Source organism: Colias croceus, chromosome 19 (genome assembly GCF_905220415.1).
Source record: "Colias croceus chromosome 19, ilColCroc2.1".
Classification (NCBI taxonomy): Eukaryota; Metazoa; Arthropoda; class Insecta; order Lepidoptera; family Pieridae; genus Colias; species Colias croceus.
Window position 1 is genome coordinate 9,749,727 of NC_059555.1, and position 19,633 is coordinate 9,769,359.

Genomic DNA, 19,633 nt, shown 5'->3' on the forward strand with positions numbered 1-19,633 from the left:
TTTTATTATTTACGGTATATTTTGCTTTTAGTTGATGATTATTTAGCAAGAGAAAAATCGTATATCTTGTGGATATTGAAATACTTTATCCATAGGTCAATGGTTCAAATCCGACTCGAAGGACCAGAATGTACATGCTATCCGTTCTTGTGTATAGATTAAATAAAATAATTATTTACATATTATATAACACTTAAAAACTCTTGTATGACACGAAAACTATAATATGTAATGGGTCATGCGAGGTGCTCTTAATAATCGTCGGTGATTAACTAACAAAATATAACATGTTGCTATTTGGGTCAAGACAAATGCAAGCTAAGCGCCTTGTTGCAATAATATGTTCGTGCTTGCTCGTACGACGTACAATTCGAAATAAAAAGAAACAGTTAATGCTATGATCCATATTTCTATCAACTAATGCCGGTACATGTGGTGGAGCGGTACTGCGCCTGTCCCGCTGCCCGCTGCCCACACTTTCGCCGCGCTAGCTCAATGCCACCAGCATTCGGCACTGCACAAAATTAATATTAACTATTATAGTATTATTATTATTGTCTTAGTTCGCTCTCCATTTTGAAAACGTGTCGTCATTCACCTTGCCGGTGAGGTAAAGCTTTTATTATCTCTCTACTATCAAGTGCCCAATCTCGTTTCCTTTCGTCCTTTGCCTTTCTAAAGAATTCTCGTTAACATTGTCCTTTCTTGGAACTTGATAAATTTTATGTTACCCAGAATTTTAGGAGATAACTTCTATAATATAAGATAACAATAAAGTCGTTCGTATTCAGCAACGTACCTGATACGAGTACACTAAAGACGTCACAACGACAAAACTGATGGCAACAAAAGAAGTCAATTAGGCATATCGAATGTTATATATAAATATATTCAATTCAAGTACAAATACAGTTTTAACATTAACATTTGGAGAACGGATTCCTCAATTTTATATCTCGGCTTAATAAATATATGGACTTGCGGTCTGCAGAAGAGTTAATTCTACTTAAAAATTACCTGGGTAAGGATGAAAAACTAGGGGGTGTGTGAAGATGCGCCTGCGCCGGTGGGGTTGGTTCTACGCTGTTGCGAGGTGCGTGCTGCAGCGCGCAGGGGGCGGGGCAGGACCGCGGGGAGCGCGGTGCGGGGTGCGGGGCGCGGGCGGTCAAGGCCGCGGGCGCATGCGGCGCTTGCGACTAGTGTTGGCGATGAGAACCAGTTCGCCGTGCGCTCCTGTGCAAATCAGACGCGTCAGTGGTGTCAGTGTGTGCTGTGCTCGCTTGCTTGCTGTACAGTTAGCTGTCGGGTCGACGACCGCGCGAGCATGATCGCGCGCCTTACCTGTTCCCAACTCTGACAGAAACCCACCAGGTGAGTGCCCACTCGTCTACAGGACGGCAGATCCCCGTCCCATCGAACGGCTCGTCGTGGACGCTAGTCATATCGATTCACAATTGTCCACTTGGAAGTTGGAACTGGACAACAAAGGACGGTAGCCGTACACGTAGCGGTCGCATGAATATTAAAATTTTATTAGTGTTTCTATTCGTTACAACCATTAACTAGTAATAGGATTTTAAATAAACATTAAGCGAATGCAAACTGCGAAATGGGTGTCTGATAATGATTAGACTAGAGATAAATTTGCCATTTGTTCAGTGTTCGATAGGACCGCATTTACAAAAGCGAGCGTCACCCGCCCGTCGGCATTTGCCATATCAAATCTGCGAGAACTCGACAAGGATATGAGTCGGTATTGTTACACGAAGTCGTTACACAATAGAATTAGGCTACAAGAGATAGCATCGGTGATGTAAGTGAGGCGTGCATTGAAAGCTGCGGCGAGGCTCTCGAGAGCGCGGCCGAGATAAGTGCTCTCGATCGCACTGCAGCTTCATTCGGGCCAGCCAAGTGCCTGCCGCTGAGCACTCAATATTGTTTCAAGTCACTCTTGGTACACCAAGCTACGAGACCCATAAGAACGAACGTTAACCCTAGAATACTAATATAAATTTACTACAGCTTAATACTAATGATCGCTCCGGAGGCTACTTTTTAAATAAAACTGTGTAATATATGTAAATTATATCAGTTTTCCTTATTTTTATTTATAAAGGTAACCTAAATTAATAGGCAAACCTCTACCTTTGCAAAAACTAAACTGAACCATTCTTCTTTAAAATATTTTTTTTACTAAAACCTTAAAGTCATTAACATTTTTTATTATAATTTAACAGTCTTTGAACAGTCTTAAAACAAAAAAAATCTTCTACATCTTATTTTTTTTTGGCATCATTATACTATTGAGTTTATAAACTTCTTAAAAATCTAAATAAAACTTATGGCAACATTACAGTTTTGTCTAAAAACTAATTTGAACTCAGATATATTTTTTGTCACAGGAACTGCAGTTTGGAGAGCGATGTTCCAAGCAGTAATTTTTATTGTTATGTTATGGCTATGTAATTATATGTTCAGGGGTTCTGGTCATCTAGTACAATATTTTCTAAGTCTTTTTCCCGTCGAAATTCGACGAAAGAAGGATCTGCCACGCATCGTCATAGTCATAAGGATCCATTTCCAGGTGGTCCTCAGTTTCACTGTCAGAGTTCTCATTTAGTAAAAAATCGGCTATTTGTTCGTCGTTGAGATCCATCTAAAAATAAAATAAACATTTCGAAAGTTATAACATAGCTACATGCAAAAAAAATCGCAAAACAAAAAATAGTTACCAAAAATTAAACTTACCGTAAATACTAATGATCGCCTCCCAAGCGACTGAGTGCCTTATATTTCGTAAACAAAGCATCCGAGCCTGGCCCGCTTGCGTTGGCTACTGCGGCTCGGAGAATACCGAATTGGCGTGAAAGCACAATATGCTTTGCGGACGCGTACTTGAAATAATCGGAAAAAACTGACCGCACGCGGCCTGTCAGGCGATGTTTAGTATTCTAGGGTTAAACCACTGAACTGGTATCAAATTTGATCAATAATAGGTTATTGATCAAACAACGTATGAAGTGTAAATTGATCGCTGGGACGATACATTTAGTCATTTGATACACAAGATAACAATGTACACGTAGACGAGGACGACTTGTGATATTTATATAAAGTTTTAAGTCATTGTAAGTATGTTAGAATAATATGACTGTAATGACACGTAATATTATAAAACAATGACTGAATAGGCAGTTACCGTCACTTCAAGCAACTACTATAAACGTAGAGAACATGTAAACTTTTACAGGTGATAGTAAATCCATTGAAAGTACCTTTTCTTGAGATTATTAAAACTCGCAAGATCTGTTCATTCTGATTCCATAAGCATTAATGATGGAAGTAAGGCCCTAAAAACTGTTACAATAGTGTAAGATTCGATGCTAATCGCAGGCAAAACAATCACATTGTATAGTGGGATAAGTGGTTATCTGTCATATTAGGAAATAACTAAGTGTACGGAGAACAGTTCCCGATGGTAGATAGCTTTGTGGACCAGAGGCGGTCCGAGGTAGAGCTGACATAATGTATATTTTACCCAGTAATAAGCAGTTTCTCTTTATAAGATTTGCAGCTCGTCGAGTAGAAATGAGTCGATTTAGATGGTATATTTTTATACCCCTTAATCTAGAGTGAATAGGCTTCTTCTAGGCAGGCGTGCTCCTTCATAGATCACATCACCGCTTTACATCAGGCGGGATAGTGGTCAAACGCCTGCCTATCATGTATAAAGAAAAAAAAAATTAAATAAATTAATTCGAAATACTTATAAGTAAGTTTACTGAAATTATTAGGTAACTAAGTACCATAGATTTATTTTACAGCATTTTTGTTAAGTAGTTAGTTGAGTAGATTATTAACCTTCTGCGTCAAAAACTACTATTTGAGAAAAAAAATGTTTGTGAGCACCAAAAAAATTTCACTATCGCTTACATGTAAATGTCGCAGCTACGCCGTATGCGGGTGATGCTAATAAAGGTTTGATAAAAAGTGCGTAATTAAGTAAAAGTACACTCGATATTAGCGTATTTATCAAATCTTCAATATTCAGCAATATAGGTAAATACCTAGTTAATTATCGCGATGAATCTTTAACAAACAACTAATTATAGCTTCATCTACAGTTTCCATCATATTATAAATCTAAACATTATTCAAGTAAAGCATAATAAAACTAAAGGATATTAAAGAGACTGCTAAAATATCATATCATAATCTGCAATTAGATCGTATTATGCATAAAATATTTTATGGACGCTAAAGACTCGTTAGGCTGAGCAGATTGGGTTCTAAACGAGCCCGTTCTCGGTTCAGGTTTTGATTTAAAATTAATTCGCACATAATGGCATATTGGCCTATCAATTATATTTAAATCTATTTTGAAGCTATGATTGCTTGATTTTGTTTTTGGTCTTCCTACCACGTAGGTACCTAATGGAATATTTTAATCCAATCAAACCAAAAAAATCTTTGGACATGACATTTACCAATTTAAATTGTCCAGTTTCTTGTTAATAATAATGATATGGGTTTTTTATTTGTAAGAGCAAGTGTAGCTTGCAAATCGTGACTCTGTACAGATAAGTTTTCCAGCAAAGAGTATGAAATATGAATCGTGTTGGATACTCAGATATTACCTCTATAATGAATGTATTCTGAAAGTCGGCGCGCGCACCGCGCGGATGCTTTTAAATCATTTCACTTCGTCTTTGTACAAATTATGTATTTCTCTTTGTCATAATAATTACGTATAAATGTTATAAAAGTAATGTTTTTGTCAATATATTGTCGATATAATTAATATCTTTTCACTATTTAAATACTTGAGTTTCTAATTCGATTCAATTCATGTTATTTTAATGTTAAAAATGAATTCGTTTTAAACGTTTCATCAATTCTTTTTTTCTCCGAATATATTTTGTTCCCCGACGAGTACAATATGGGGTTCTTCAAGCGTAGAGTGAACAGGTACCTTCTAGGGAAGCGCGTACCATCTTAGACCACGTCATCTCAGCTTAACATCAGGCGAGATTGTGGTCAAGCTCTTGCTCTTCCCTATCGTCAATAAAAAAAAAAAATATTAAGTATCGTACGTAAGACAATTATTTAAATTTTTATATAGAATGTTAGTGTCGGTACCTATGTTTTGAAATTTATTTGAATATTAAATATAATCTATCAGGGTTATTAAAGTTTGATACAAATTGATATTGTGATAGCTGTATGACTACAACCTTAACTACAACACGTACTTTTGCTAAATATAATGTTGCATAATCGAAGAAGCGCGACTCACGCTTGACCTGTCGCTGACCTTACAAATATGTCGAATGGCATTCGCTTCCTAACCCGATGCAAATTGTGAAAATGTTATTTGTGAATATGGCATGTGTGCTATTGTTTTAATAATTGATTAGATTCATTTGCAAAACAATCACTTGGAACTTTCTGATCAAGTCAGTACTAAGACCATTATAGGAAACCGCCTCGTCATATTAAATAATCTATGAACCCCTAGCATTAAATATAATAGACGTAAATTGATTTAATTCTATCTTCTTTGAACAACTTAGAACTATCTTTTCGACTTCCGAGACAATCAAATTTTCTTGTGTCGACAAAATTTTAAACAAAAGGAAAACTGTAAATGTCAGAACAATAGAGAATACTTGAGAGATATGTCAAGATTCGCTGATATCGCAGAGATTTCGCCAGCACAGCGTTTGTTATAAGTCACCATCTCATCGCATCATACAGAGAGAGAGAGCGGTTGTGTAACCGAGATGTTCCGCGGTGACCCGCACTCAGCACTAAACTCCACACCACACACTAACGCATTTACCTACTTCACGGAATTATTCATTAAAATTTAAAACACTTGGAAGTGGATAAATCTTACAGCCTGTCCAATTAAAATTGATACAGCGCTTTCACCTATTATCCTTTCACAAATTAGTGTTCTAGGCTTGGGTAAATAATTGATTTAAAATGTGAGTGGTTTAAGGTAGGAACTTATAAGTCCTCTCCTGTTTACATTCTAAACAGATCAAAGATTTTCTTTACACCTTTACCCTCTTCACAGTAAATGAGCATTCACAATCCGGGTTTGCACATACGTCTGTTTGCACTGGCAACCAATCATAACACTTCATCAGTCACGCAGATTTGCCTGACAGCTGCATCTGATGTCTGCGATCAATCTGTTGCATTAGGCCAAGCATTAGGCAATACTTCCTCAACAAAAGTGACAGTAAGTGCCGTCTGAGATACAATGACTGTTGTCATTTAATTAACACGTGACATTGAACCTTCAACACAATCTGATTTATCATTCAACAAACCACGATAATAAATGTTATCTCATATCTCGCGCGTTAGATGACGACTGCACGTCTTCATTATGCTTATATGACGTCACAGGATTGTACATATGCTTCGTAAAGTTTAGTAGTTGTAGCCGTGTAGATACGCGACGATGAAAGCTGTTATCACTCAAAGGATGTCCTGTGACGTGATGTATGTTTTTTCAGTTTCTGCTATAATTTTAATTATGTCACTTGATACGCTGGAGCAGGGTAAGGTAAACGCAGCTATCAACGACCCATCGAAAATCTGAAGGTATTACCGACCTATAAAAGTAATTCGAAATTTAAACGTTTCCAGAACTATTCTAGCTATAGGTAGGCAAAGTTATACACGAATGTATTACTTGAGCATCGTATACTTTAACGTTAGAGTGAGTAACTGAGCAAAAAAGAGTTAAAATGCGTAAGTTGCTGCGGGGTAGCGTGGAAGCAGGGCGTGTCGTACTGTTCCGTTGTTCCTTCGGGTAAGTACTGTGAGTATCTTTTTAAGACATTTACAAACAAATTACATCTATACTTTAATTTATATTACTAAATGTCAATGCATTTAAGTGTCAACTTTTCATTTCTTACAACATTTTATTAATAAAAAGTAATTTGAAACGATAAAACTTAAAATTAAAATGGGACGGTGTTAGCTTCACCAGTTTAAGTCGCGGCAGGTATCAACGACCCGTAAGTCGGCAATGGCAGCAACGTAACTTTTTGTTTTATTTTCTTTTATGTTATTATATCACACTAACACAAGTGGTTTTATGGACCAGTTTAAATCTAAGCTATGAGTCTTCATAAAAATCTATTAGCGACTAAACTTTTTTGTCTAGTGTTGTGTCTTTTAGCGTTGTCAATTTATACAAAGTTATGATATTTTCGAGGATCCCTATCGAATAGTTACAGTAGTAAATCATTGTTTTTTTTTTTGTTTAAACAATATGCATTTGTTCATATTTTGTATGACATTAATCAATTATAATCTATTTTATAGTCTGATGGTCAAATGAATTAAAATAACCATTTTTTTATGGGTCGGTAATACAATTTAGGTTTATACTTACATACTTTAATACCGACCCATGTGGGTCGGCAATAGCAACTATAGGAAGCTATTACCGATCGAATATTATATGTTTAGTTTCTCATCTACAAATTCAAATTCAAATTGCTTTATTTGCAGAATGTAGAATAAAGATGTTTGTATATACAGATAATATTGATCCTTAAACATTCTGCTCGTAATTGAGCGTGCAAATATATTTTTATTACTTTTATGACATAATAGGTGCCTATTAAAAATTATATTTTTTTAGGTTAAATTAACATAAAACATATAATTAGGTATATTTTTTCCAGAAATATGGAGCCACAAAAGCGGCGAAAAGTATTCAGTAAAACACAACTCGCCGAAGCAATCAATCAAATAGCATAACGAAATATCCTAGAGTTTGAAATCCTTAATTTAATATATGTACATATATTAATAGTATTATGTTGATTAATTTAAAAGTTTATAATTATTTAGTTCATTACTAAAAAGTACTCATTTGTTTTATTAAAAATAACTACAATAAAAAAATACGAATATATTTGCATTTTTATTTCATTTTATTAAGATCGGTAATCATCATCATCACTAGCTTCTATACATTCCATTGCTGGAAAAAGGCTTCCTCTCACATACGATCGGGAATAGCTGCATAAAAATCGTTAATAGCTTCACAGCCGTTTTTATGGGTCGGTAATAGCAATAATCGACTTAGTCACATTGTAAATTATTTTTTACAAGATAATCCTGTATTAGAATGTATTTGCTTCAATAAATACATTTTTTATACATAACACTAGCATATAAAATGAAATTATAAATCTTTAGAAGAGCCAGTATACTTAAAAAATATGGTTGATTTTGAAATTGCCTTAGAGGGGTCGTTAATACCTGCGTTTACCCTACTATTGATTTTAGTCTTCTATGAATTAAAAATAATATTCTACAAATGCTTGGTGGTGTTAATTCATATAAATCTTGGTGACTTGCAACTGCGGCATCCCACGGTTGAGTCATTATCGTCTATCGTTTGCGTTTCCAGCCAATATTATATCAATTTGCGTTTCACGACGCACCTAGTTCCGTACTTTCTCTGATCCTGGGTGACCTTTCGCGGGCCCTACTCTAGCTCGTGGGTCAACGACCGACTTTGTGCCAATCTTCCGGGACCTTTCACGATCTCGCTTCCCTACTTCTATTTACTTGTTAATAAGTCAAACAAATCCGAATAAGTCTCTCTTATAGTAAATTTAGTCTATCTTGAGAGGCATCTGGCGACCTATACGGCACCTTATTTAGACCTGCTCCAATATTTATTTACTATCTTCTGAATTAAAAAATATTTGCCTTAAGTATATAATATGTATTTGGATAGTTTCAAAGGTTACCAGCGCAATCGGCACATCCTGTGGTGATAACGGTTACAATTTTTAAATTTTTTTAACTTCATGTATTTCCTTGTACATGACATCATCACACGCAATAGCCGGGCTCTCAATAATTACAAATAGTTAATTAGCGGCTATCTATCGATAGTGGTGATCTAAAGCGATGTTGTAGCCGTTATCAGATCAGGATAAGCATTGATAGTGCAGAGCGACCGCAACGTGGCGACGAGGCGCAGCGCCAGTCCGCGACCGACCGCCTCCCGCGCACCACACGCGCTCAGTCATCAGTGCTGTCGCCTGTCTCCTCACAGATCACGGCCCAGGCCATAGACCACACTTGACAGTAACCGGGATTTTGTGACAGTGACACTGACATTAAGTGATATGTTCAGCAGCCTTTTTCATGTAAGAACTTTTTGAATCGTGTTCGTTTAGATCTAAAGTTTAGAATAACTAGTTTTGTGTTGATATGCGTTACTTTCGTATGTAAGTTCTAAGCTGCTTTAATTTAAGTTCGAGCGTTTGAACTTTGATTTTTGAACTTGAATTTAAATTCAAGTTCATGAAAGTTTTAAAACTTTCTAGTTTTTTATAAAAAATATGATAGTAACTATATTTTCTTCTAAAATGTCAATTAATAATTTATTTGAAACTTTCAAACCCAAAATAGGTATAGATTTAAATTGGTAGAATATGTTCGCGCAATAATTCGGACATAGTTCTATACTTTGTGGTTTTTACTCTTTAAACCGTGAATTTCAAATTTAATGCGTGTAGGCATTCTTTGTGAAAACAACTTGCAATTATTGTTATACAATAGAAATTGGCTTAATAAATTGTTTATTGATTTCCGTTAAAATCGTCATTTCATACATAATATTAATATTTTTATGTACTTTACGAAACTAGCATTTTATTTCCGCGTTACTAGTAACTATGATGGTTATATTTTTTGCGAAGTTTATTAACATAGATTTTCTGCACAATTGCGAAATGCTTGTAGTTCTTTTAAATCTCACGTGAATTATTTACTAAATAATACAACGCAATTATTAGTGAGTTATTTACACTAGATATAAGCGTGGTTTTTATTGTTATATAATTATAATATTTGTCTCTAAACAGAAAATCAGTGAAACGGAACAAATACAGATAACACAATCTCGTCGGAAACTGTTTATTTGAATGAGGTGTCTCGGTATCAAGCCTTCTTGCTGTAACAACGTTGTTTTTATGGCAGCAAATTAGTTACACACACCACGTTGATAACTTGATAGTTAGTTCTAGAGTATAATTATGATGATCAGCTTAATATGTAATTTCCTTTATTGGCTAAATGTGTAACGTTTTCAGCGCGGTTCTTATTTTGAAGTTTCAAGTTAGCACCAATAACGAATGTCGTATCGTATTCGTTGATGTTATCTACATTACCTATAAGAACACATAAAACCCCATTATTATATGCTTAATGATTGCCTTTGCCGTTCGGTTGATATCTAATACTCTATGCCTTCTAGAATTTTCAGTTTGTTACGGAAAGCATAGTTTTAGTAAATAATACTAATCGCAATTAAGTAAGTTAATTAGCGAATGCGAGTAGAATCGATTAAATTTCACTAGGTATGTAATGTAGATCGAAATCTAAAGGCTTACCTAGCAATATTAAATATAATAACAATCTATTCACATCTAGTAACAATATTTGTAATGCATTCTCAGAATGTTTTTATACTAGGTACATTCCTAGATAAAACTGACACAAACTTATCAAATTATGTATCTGAATTGGAACTTAGTAATTTTGAATCAAATTTTGACCTTTGTTCGATTAATATTGACTTGAAAACGATAAAAAAGGCATTATCCCAACTAGATCCTTCAAAATCTGCAGGTCCTGATGAAGTCAGTCCACTGCTTCTTATAAAATGTGCTGATTCAATAGCCATTCCACTAACGTATTTATTTAAGAAATCACTTACTGTTATGGAATTCCCCTCAATGTGGAAAAGGGCATTCGTTACACCTATCCACAAAAAAGGTTCTACGTTAGAAGTTGTCAATTACAGACCCATACCTAAATTGTGTATCATAGCCAAAGTCTTCGAAAGAATAGTATACGACCAGGTTTATGCAGTATTTAAAAACACTTTCATGAGTTGTCAGCATGGATTTTTGAAAGGTCGATCAACCGTGACAAACCTGGTGCTTCTGAATGATTATATTACTGATGCTATGGAGACAGGCCATCAGGTTGATGTAATCTACACGGATTACAGTAAATGTTTTGACCGCATAGATCACAAGATTCTCTTGCATAAATTATACATTATGGGCATTAGAGGTAACTTACTAAGATGGTTTTCTTCGTATATCAACAATAGATCTCAAGCAGTTGTAATAAGTAACTACATATCAAGTTGGGTTGTAATACCAAGTGGAGTACCTCAGGGCTCCCTTTTAGGTCCTCTTCTGTTTTGCGTATTCACAAACGATATCCCAAGTTGCCTCACATACTCAAATCTTCTTTGCTTTGCTGATGACATGAAGATATTTAGGACTATTGATTCTTCTGCTGATGCTGCTATGCTTCAAGAGGACCTTAATAATCTAGACTTCTATTGTTCTCAAAATAAATTAGATCTCAATCCTAGTAAATGCACAGTTGTCTCATTTAGTCGTAAAAAACAAACACTACATTTCAACTATCGAATAAAAAATCAAGATCTTGGAACTAGCCCTGACATAAGGGATTTAGGAGTAATACATGACCCAAAACTCATGTTTGATAAACATATCGATTGTATTCTAGCTAAAGCTTCTAAAGCTTTAGGCTTTATAATGAGAATTTCGTCTGATTTCAAAAAGGCGAAAACGTTTAAAATTCTATTTTGTGCTTACGTACGCAGCATCTTAGAATATGCGTCGCCAATATGGAATCCGAGATACGATAAATATATAACTAGAATAGAACGAATACAGATGAAGTTTTTGAAATTCCTATGTTACCGATTACATGTCCCGTACAAATCTGAGGATTATTTTGAGGTCTGCAGCAAATTTCATTTCCTACCTCTTACAAATCGCCGGGAGATTGCTGATATCTTATTACTTTTAGGTATTACATCCAACAAAATAGACTGCCCAGATCTACTAGCCAAAATTTCTCTATACACACCCTCAATTCTATCTCGTAAATATACTCCTAACTATATATCTTTACTTCCGCAGTCAGCACTAACTATCGTCAAAACTCGTTTATTCTGCTCTAACCAGCTCTAACTTTAACAAGCTATCAAAACAGTTCGATTTTGACTTATTCTGCAGCAGTCCTTACTCCAGTAAGCGTCAGTTAGCAAATGAGTTCTTTCGTCAGTTTGGTGGTCGAGTTAATATGTATGTAATTTAATTAGTATAACAATAGTATTAGTAAATTGGAAGGCATTTGATTCGTGTGCGTAATCGCTTACATTTGAATCTGTTACATATTAGTGTTATTCTAGTCGTGAGAATCTGTAAATGGCTTATTGTGATTATTATATTATGTGACTACTTTTTAAGAATACAGCTGTAGATTCTCCTAAAATATAAATAAATAAATTATCTGAACATTTATTTGATCCAATAAATTTCACGGTATAAGTGCATAATTTTCTAAACCATTTCTAAACATTTTTTTAAAGTAAAAAAAAAAGTTACTGAGATACACACATGTACCTAGGTCTATAATTATAAAAAATTCTGAAAAATCATTTCATACACAACATAATATTCATGTAAAACATTCAAATGTGTTAATCCAAGTTACCCTCTGTGTGCAGCCAAATTTCATAAAAATAATTTTGGTTCAGCAGTTTTTGCGTGAAGCAGTAACAAATAAACTTCGTATTTATAATACCTACTAGTATGATTTCATAACCTGTGTAATATGAAACTCTTCTGTTTGTTCTGTAAACTGCGCCATTCCCTTGCAGCTTGCATCAAGTGATCTCCGTGCAATATGATCTAGCTGGACCGTACGTAGCCACGCGTGCAGTACTACTTGCTCATTCAAGCTGACAATATATCGGCTGTTTCGTCATTACCTATTCAATTAACGCTCTTTATTTTAACATGAATTGATATAGACTTTTTATAAAACTCACCTCACAAGTAATTAATTATTTATCGATGTTGTATTTGCAGCAAATACCCGCAAGATGTTACGTCTCTTTATCGTGCACTAGAACTTACAAAGTTATTGGCTCGCAAATTTAAAGATACTGACATGATTAGAAATAATTCGAATGTTATAAATAATATAATGAAAATATCTGTTTATACAACTGAGTCTAATTCTGTGCGCCCGCGCCGGTGTCACCGATCGCGCCCTTTATTTTTGTGTTCCATTTTATTTTTGCACGTTTGAATAATACCACGATACGTGTATTATTAAGAATTTTATATAAAGATCTTTATTTTTAGACCACTTTGCAACGAGCAGTTTGACAATTCTTAATTATTGTTACAATTATTATCACATCTGGAATTACCTTATACAATGCAGGCCCCTCAAAAACATGTAAATTAATAGATCTCGATAAGCTGATAACGAGCGACAAACTATAATTAGCTAATCTTATCGTATTGTTACGTCTCTTACTTCAATGTTACATTATAAAGCTCGTATTTACAACCAGTGTGATTCATAGACAACTATAATACAATCATACCCGCAAATCTCCCGTATCGCAGAAGCTGGAGGTGGTCTTGAATAAAATAGATGGAGTGCTTATCTTTCTAGAGTATTGAAATAAACATAATATATTTTTGAAGTTATTAATTACCTACGCTTTTGAAAATCAATGATTATAATAATTATTATTGTGCAAAGAATATAAAGCACGCATTTTGTTAAATATATACGATCTTTAATTCTAATAATATTATATTGATGGCATTATTATTAGTGTATATGGTATGGCGTATGTCGTTAGACTTAAATAAAGAAAAAGCAAAGTAAAGACCACAGAACATATAAAGTTATATGTTCCGTGGTAAAGAGTAGGTATATAGGCGCGGCAAAAGCTATCAGGGACGCACACAACATTGTGCCGTCGCTATCAATGCAAATATTGTACAAAACACATATAATTGTTTGATATAAAGACGAGAAAGTTTAAACACTACCTTCCTCTAGACGTAACTACACGCTAGCCTGTGCTCGCGTCAATTAAACTGTTTAATTATGTATACGACACGCGTGCGACCGTTAATCGCTCTGCAGCTCTTCTAACGTCGCTATCTGCTCCTTACGTAATTCATTTGGTTACAATGAGGCTGTACTGTGTACATCTAGTAACGATTCCGCAGAGAACAAACAAGAAAGTTTCTGCGGATAATTATACACTCATACAGCCGCGGCTGCTCGCCTCGTAAGCTGAACGACCAACACAAACACACGGACACAATGTCCATGTGTACAGTGCATTATAATTTGTATATCAATATCACGTGATTCGTTGTTGTCATTGCCGATTCCAAGAAGCTTTTGGTTCCCTCGCTGACGCGACGGTGACTTAGTATCTACGACGATTTAATTAATATAATGAATTGGTGTAAAAAATTGTAGAACAAAAAAAAAATAAATTGAAAATGATATCTGTTTACACTGCAGTCTAATAATTACATTCTCGTAGTAGTTGCACATATTACTTAATATGTACAACGTAGCTTTTGGTCGGTGAAATGTTTTCCACAATAAACATGAGCTTACTACTACTAGCTGCTACTTTATTATACTTGTTATCCTGAAAAGTTTACAACCTGATTCATTTTAAAGTGTCCTATCATGTGCCGTTATCTTATGACATTAGCATCAACGACGCATTGTGATGTGTGGTGTGCGTGGAGAGAAATAAAACGAATGATGGTTGGTTATACACTGAATTTTATTAGTGAAATTACCCCTTTTTATAATAAAATGTAAATAGGTACTTAAACTAAATATCTATCCGATTACAGGCGTCGGATTACTATCTCTAGTTACTAATTAAGGAGAAATAATATGATATTTCAGTAACAATTAAAATAATTAAATATAATATTCTTTATAGTTTTTAAAGACACGTGTGACCTAAATTCCTTAGTGATATCTGATAGGAGTCACATTGTATTTATATATAGGTATAAGTACACACCTAATACCTACATTACATCTCTCTCCTTTTTTTTTAAAAAAATATCTAATACATTTTTTTTATATATGATACGGTATTGTTCTATTTTTATGAACTATATTTTCTTTACCCTTTTGTAATATTTTTACATTGAAATTCATATCACTTATTACTTTGTATGGTCCCATATAAACTTGATCCAACTTTTCTCTATTTTCTTTTTTAACAAGTAATAGATCTCCCTCTTTATAGTTAATTGAATTTGTTGTTTTATCATAATTGATTTTTCTACGTAATTTGGACTGTATTAAATTTTCTCTTGCTTCTTGCTGGGATTTTTGTAGCCTGTATCTTAACTCAATAGGGTAGTTATCAAAATTGTAAATTGGATCAATTTTATTTACAAGATTACTTGGTATACCACACAATTTACCAAATACAAGTTCATAAGGTGTATATTGTGTTTCACTATGAACCGTTGTATTATATCCAAAACACCAATATTGTAACCAAGAGCTCCAATTTTGAGTTTGGTTGTTAGTTTGAATCCTTAGAAACGCTCCCAATGTTTTGTGCGAATTTTCTAAAGAACCAATACTTTCGTGGTGATATGCTGTTGATTGTATTTGCTTTACTTCTAACAATCTACAAACATCTTTCATAGTTGCTGAAATGAACTCAGTACCTCTGTCAGTTGCAATCGTCTGTGGAATACCGTAACGTAAAATAAAATAGAAAGAAAGAAAGAAAGAAGAATTTATTTTCTTTCTTTCTTTCTTTCTTAAATTATCAACGAAAGCACGAGCTACTGTGTCTGTTTCCTTATTTGGTATTGGGTATGCTTCCACGTATTTCGTCAACTCACATTGTAGTGTTAGTATATAGGCATTTCCATTAACATCTCGTGTTATTGGACCAACTGTATCAAGAAATATTTTTTCAAAAGCTGAAGATGCAGTGCTAGTAATGCACATAGGTTGCTTCACTTGCTTATGAAATTTCTGCTTTTGACATTGCTCACACTTATTCACAAAGTTATATATGTCATTGTCCATATTTGTCCAGTAGTAACGTTTCTTTATGTTATTCGTCATTCTTCTTATACCAGCATGTCCACTGCTTGGTAATATATGAAAATCATTTAGTATGACCTTTTTGTCATCCATATTTTCTATTTTTACTACACCTTTTAATATGCATATCCGTGGTCCTTGCCACTTATTTATATTTTTTACTTCCTGAGCTAGCTCTTTTATTAATTTTTCATTTCTTTCATTTTTTATTATGCATAATTCTTGAATATTTTCTTTGTTACAGAATTGTTCTAATTCTCTCACTGCGAAAGCTCGTTTCAACCATGATCTAGAATTAGGATTCATTGTAACCATATTCCTTGAAGGTGTATACATAAATGTTTTTTCTTTACTATGGACATTTTCTGAACATGTCTCGTTCTTCGTATATTCGTTAGTCTCCAAATTGAATTCTATCGAATTTTTTGTCCGTTTAAGTATTTCTACGACTCTTGGGTGATCAGTCCAATCGTCAGCTTTTTCATCGTTATCCTTCTTCTTATTTTCCATTTCATCCATCATTTTTCTTTGTTTTCTAGTCATAACCATGAGGCAATTGACTTTATTATTAATAGACTTTAGGTCGTCCGTTGTTAATACTATACGAGATAAAGCGTCTGCAGCGACATTATCTTTTCCTCGCGTGTATTCTATTACAAAATCGTATTCTTCTAAACATAGCCTGAATTTGGTAAGTCGACTCGATGGGTCTTTCATGTTGAATAAGTATATCAATGGTCTATGATCTGTACAAATTTTGAACTTTCTTCCATAAATGTAAGGTCGAAAATATTTGATAGCCCATACAATTGCTAAAAGTTCCTTTTCTATCACAGGATAGTTTCTTTCAGCTTTGTTTAAAGTACGACTGGCATAATATGCTACTGGTCTTTTGTCTTGATTTGATAAAACAGCTCCAATCGCTAACCCTGAAGCGTCTGTATGAATAATGAACTCATTACTTTCTTCAAAATTTGGATATTGCAATAAAGGCGGGTTACATAGTGTATGTTTTAAAGTTTCAAAAGAATTTTGACAATCTGTAGTCCAATTGAAGTTAACATTTTTTCTGGTTAAATTATTTAAACTTGCTGTAATGTTTGCAAAATTTGGTATGAACTTTCTATAATAATTGGCAAACGCAACAAACCTTTTGACTTCATCTGCGTTTTTAGGAGTTGGATAATTTTGCATGACTTTAATCTTTTCTGGATCTGGTCTTATACCTTCTGGTGTAACGATGTGACCTAGGTACAAAAGATCTTTTTTCAAAAAATCTAGACACGCGGCAGCGTGTCAAGCCGAGTTCAAGCGAAGAGAACTGGCGAGCAGCAGCCGTGTGTATATTTACACGAACCATTTCGAGCCACTTTTCACCCCCTTATAACTCGAAAACTATTTAAGTTAAATAAACCAAATTTGGTACATATCAAGAGGACCTCAAGATAAACAAGAACCTTAAATTTCATAAATACAGATTAAACAGTTGCGTAGATATTAATATCCAAAAATCGCAATTTTTAAGACTGACTGACTTATAGACATATATACAAAACCTAACCCACTTCCAGATGACCTAGAAAGTTCAAATTTTGTAATCAACTAGGTAATAGTGAGTATACAAAGGAAAAAATCAGAAAATACTGAATTTATCTGTATTTAATTTTTTTTTCAATGACATTAATTTTGTTTGTATGGAAAAATGGAAAAGTTTATAAAAATAGAAAATATTATATTCACCTTACTAGTCTTAAAAAATAGATCAAAACTAGTCAGTGGCCGAAAAAAATTTTGAAATCCATCAATAAATGACTGAGATATAGATTATTGAAGTTTACATATTTTAGCGCGAAACATCTGTAGATTCGATGCGCCTCTGACATCACACTCACTCGCGCTAGTATCGCTAGGGCGGATTACTTCGATTGCATGATTTCTTTATTCAAAACTGTTATTAAACGTAAAATAAAAGAAAATTGTAATAAAAATATTGCTCATACAGGTAACAATAATATATAATTTTACATATTCACATTTATTTATTCTTTATTTATGAGTGTTTAGTTTAGTTTTAATTTCAGTGTAATGGAAGAAGGCTTCGTCGAAGGTCGGAATGATTTTATTTGCGTAATATTAATATAAGTGAAGCATCTTTAGGCGCGTTTAGAGTAAAATTTCAAAAACGCGTCATGGCAATACCGTAACGTCATGGAGTAAGGCGACGATTCTTCTACAACGATCTTTGCATCTTTGTAATAGTACTTATGTGTACAAATTCACGCTGGATGTTTAGAAAATCATGTAATCTTTTAAACAAAAAACGAGTTTAAAAAATTGCAGATAATGACGGGGCAATGTGCGCTGACATTCATAACATACAAGAAAATATAGAAAATAATACAAAGAAACCGCAAGAAAAAATATATAAAAACAAAATCGTGTATAAAAAGTATTATATTCATAAAGTAAATCAAATTTGCAGAGTAATTTTCTGTACAAAAAGTAATGATATGCCACCAAAAACATAAATGTAAAAATTGGAGCCGAGTTCAATCGTTGACTTAATTTGCCAAAAAAGAAATGAGATCTAATTAATGTGTGCCAAGTTCTGCAGACAGTCCAGAATTTTATTTACAAAGATGTATTAAGTTCTTAGGTTGACTGAAAACTCAATTGTTTTATTTTCCCTTAGAGAACAATGTTTATTTCAAAATATAACTTTTTTAATTTGAATAATATAATTATTTTCACAAAGCAAACAACTAATGACCTATTGAACCCCATAATTTGATGAGGCTAGTTTTACATACTGTTTATATTTTGTGAGGTTCTAAAAACTAGCCTCATCAAATTATGGGGTTCAATAGGTCATTAGTTGTTTGCTTTGTGAAAATAATTATATTATTCAAATTAAAAAAAGTTATATTTTGGAATAAACATTGTTCTCTAAGGGAAAATAAAACAATTGAGTTTTCAGTCAACCTAAGAACTTAATACATCTTTGTAAATAAAATTCTGGACTGTCTGCAGAACTTGGCACACATTAATTAGATCTCATTTCTTTTTTGGCAAATTAAGTCAACGATTGAACTCGGCTCCAATTTTTACATTTATGTTTTTGGTGGCATTACATTTTAATGGGTTTAATTTCATATTTACTTTTCTTAAACGTGAGAATACATGAATAAGATTTTTATTATGCTGATTTAAATTTCTTCCCATCACAATAATATCATCCAGGTAGACTATGCATTTTTCATAATTTAATCCTGATAATGCAATTGTCATCGCTCTACTGAATGCGCTAGGGCTTGTTTTTAGACCCATTGGTAAACGTTTCATTTGATAATGTTTATCAGCTACAAATGCTGTATATTTTCGGCTTTCTGCATCTAATTTCATTTGATAATAGCCCTGATTGAGATCTAAGTGACTAAAATACATAGCTCCTGATAAAGAGTCCAATATTTCGGTAATATTTGGCAATGGGAACTTATCGTCTTTGATACAATCATTTAGTTTTCTGTAATCTAGTACAACTCTCCATTTCTTTTCACCATTTGCTCCTATTTTCTTAGGCACTATCAGTAATGGGCTGGACCATTCTGAA

At 33.8% G+C, this 19,633-nt stretch overlaps 1 protein-coding gene across 3 annotated transcripts in view; it reads left to right on the forward strand.

The window, feature by feature from the left end:
* The first annotated feature begins 1,213 nt into the window (after nucleotides 1-1,213).
* LOC123700075 overlaps nucleotides 1,214-19,633 on the forward strand; it is a 42,886-nt gene continuing 24,466 nt past the window's right edge. For 2 of the 3 annotated variants that reach the window (XM_045647189.1, XM_045647190.1), the window contains exon 1: nucleotides 1,214-1,371. The gene's annotated coding sequence lies outside the window, so the exon portion shown is untranslated. Of the gene's footprint in view, nucleotides 1,372-9,024; nucleotides 9,201-19,633 lie in introns of those variants that run through there. The other variant, XM_045647188.1, reaches the window with a different exon arrangement.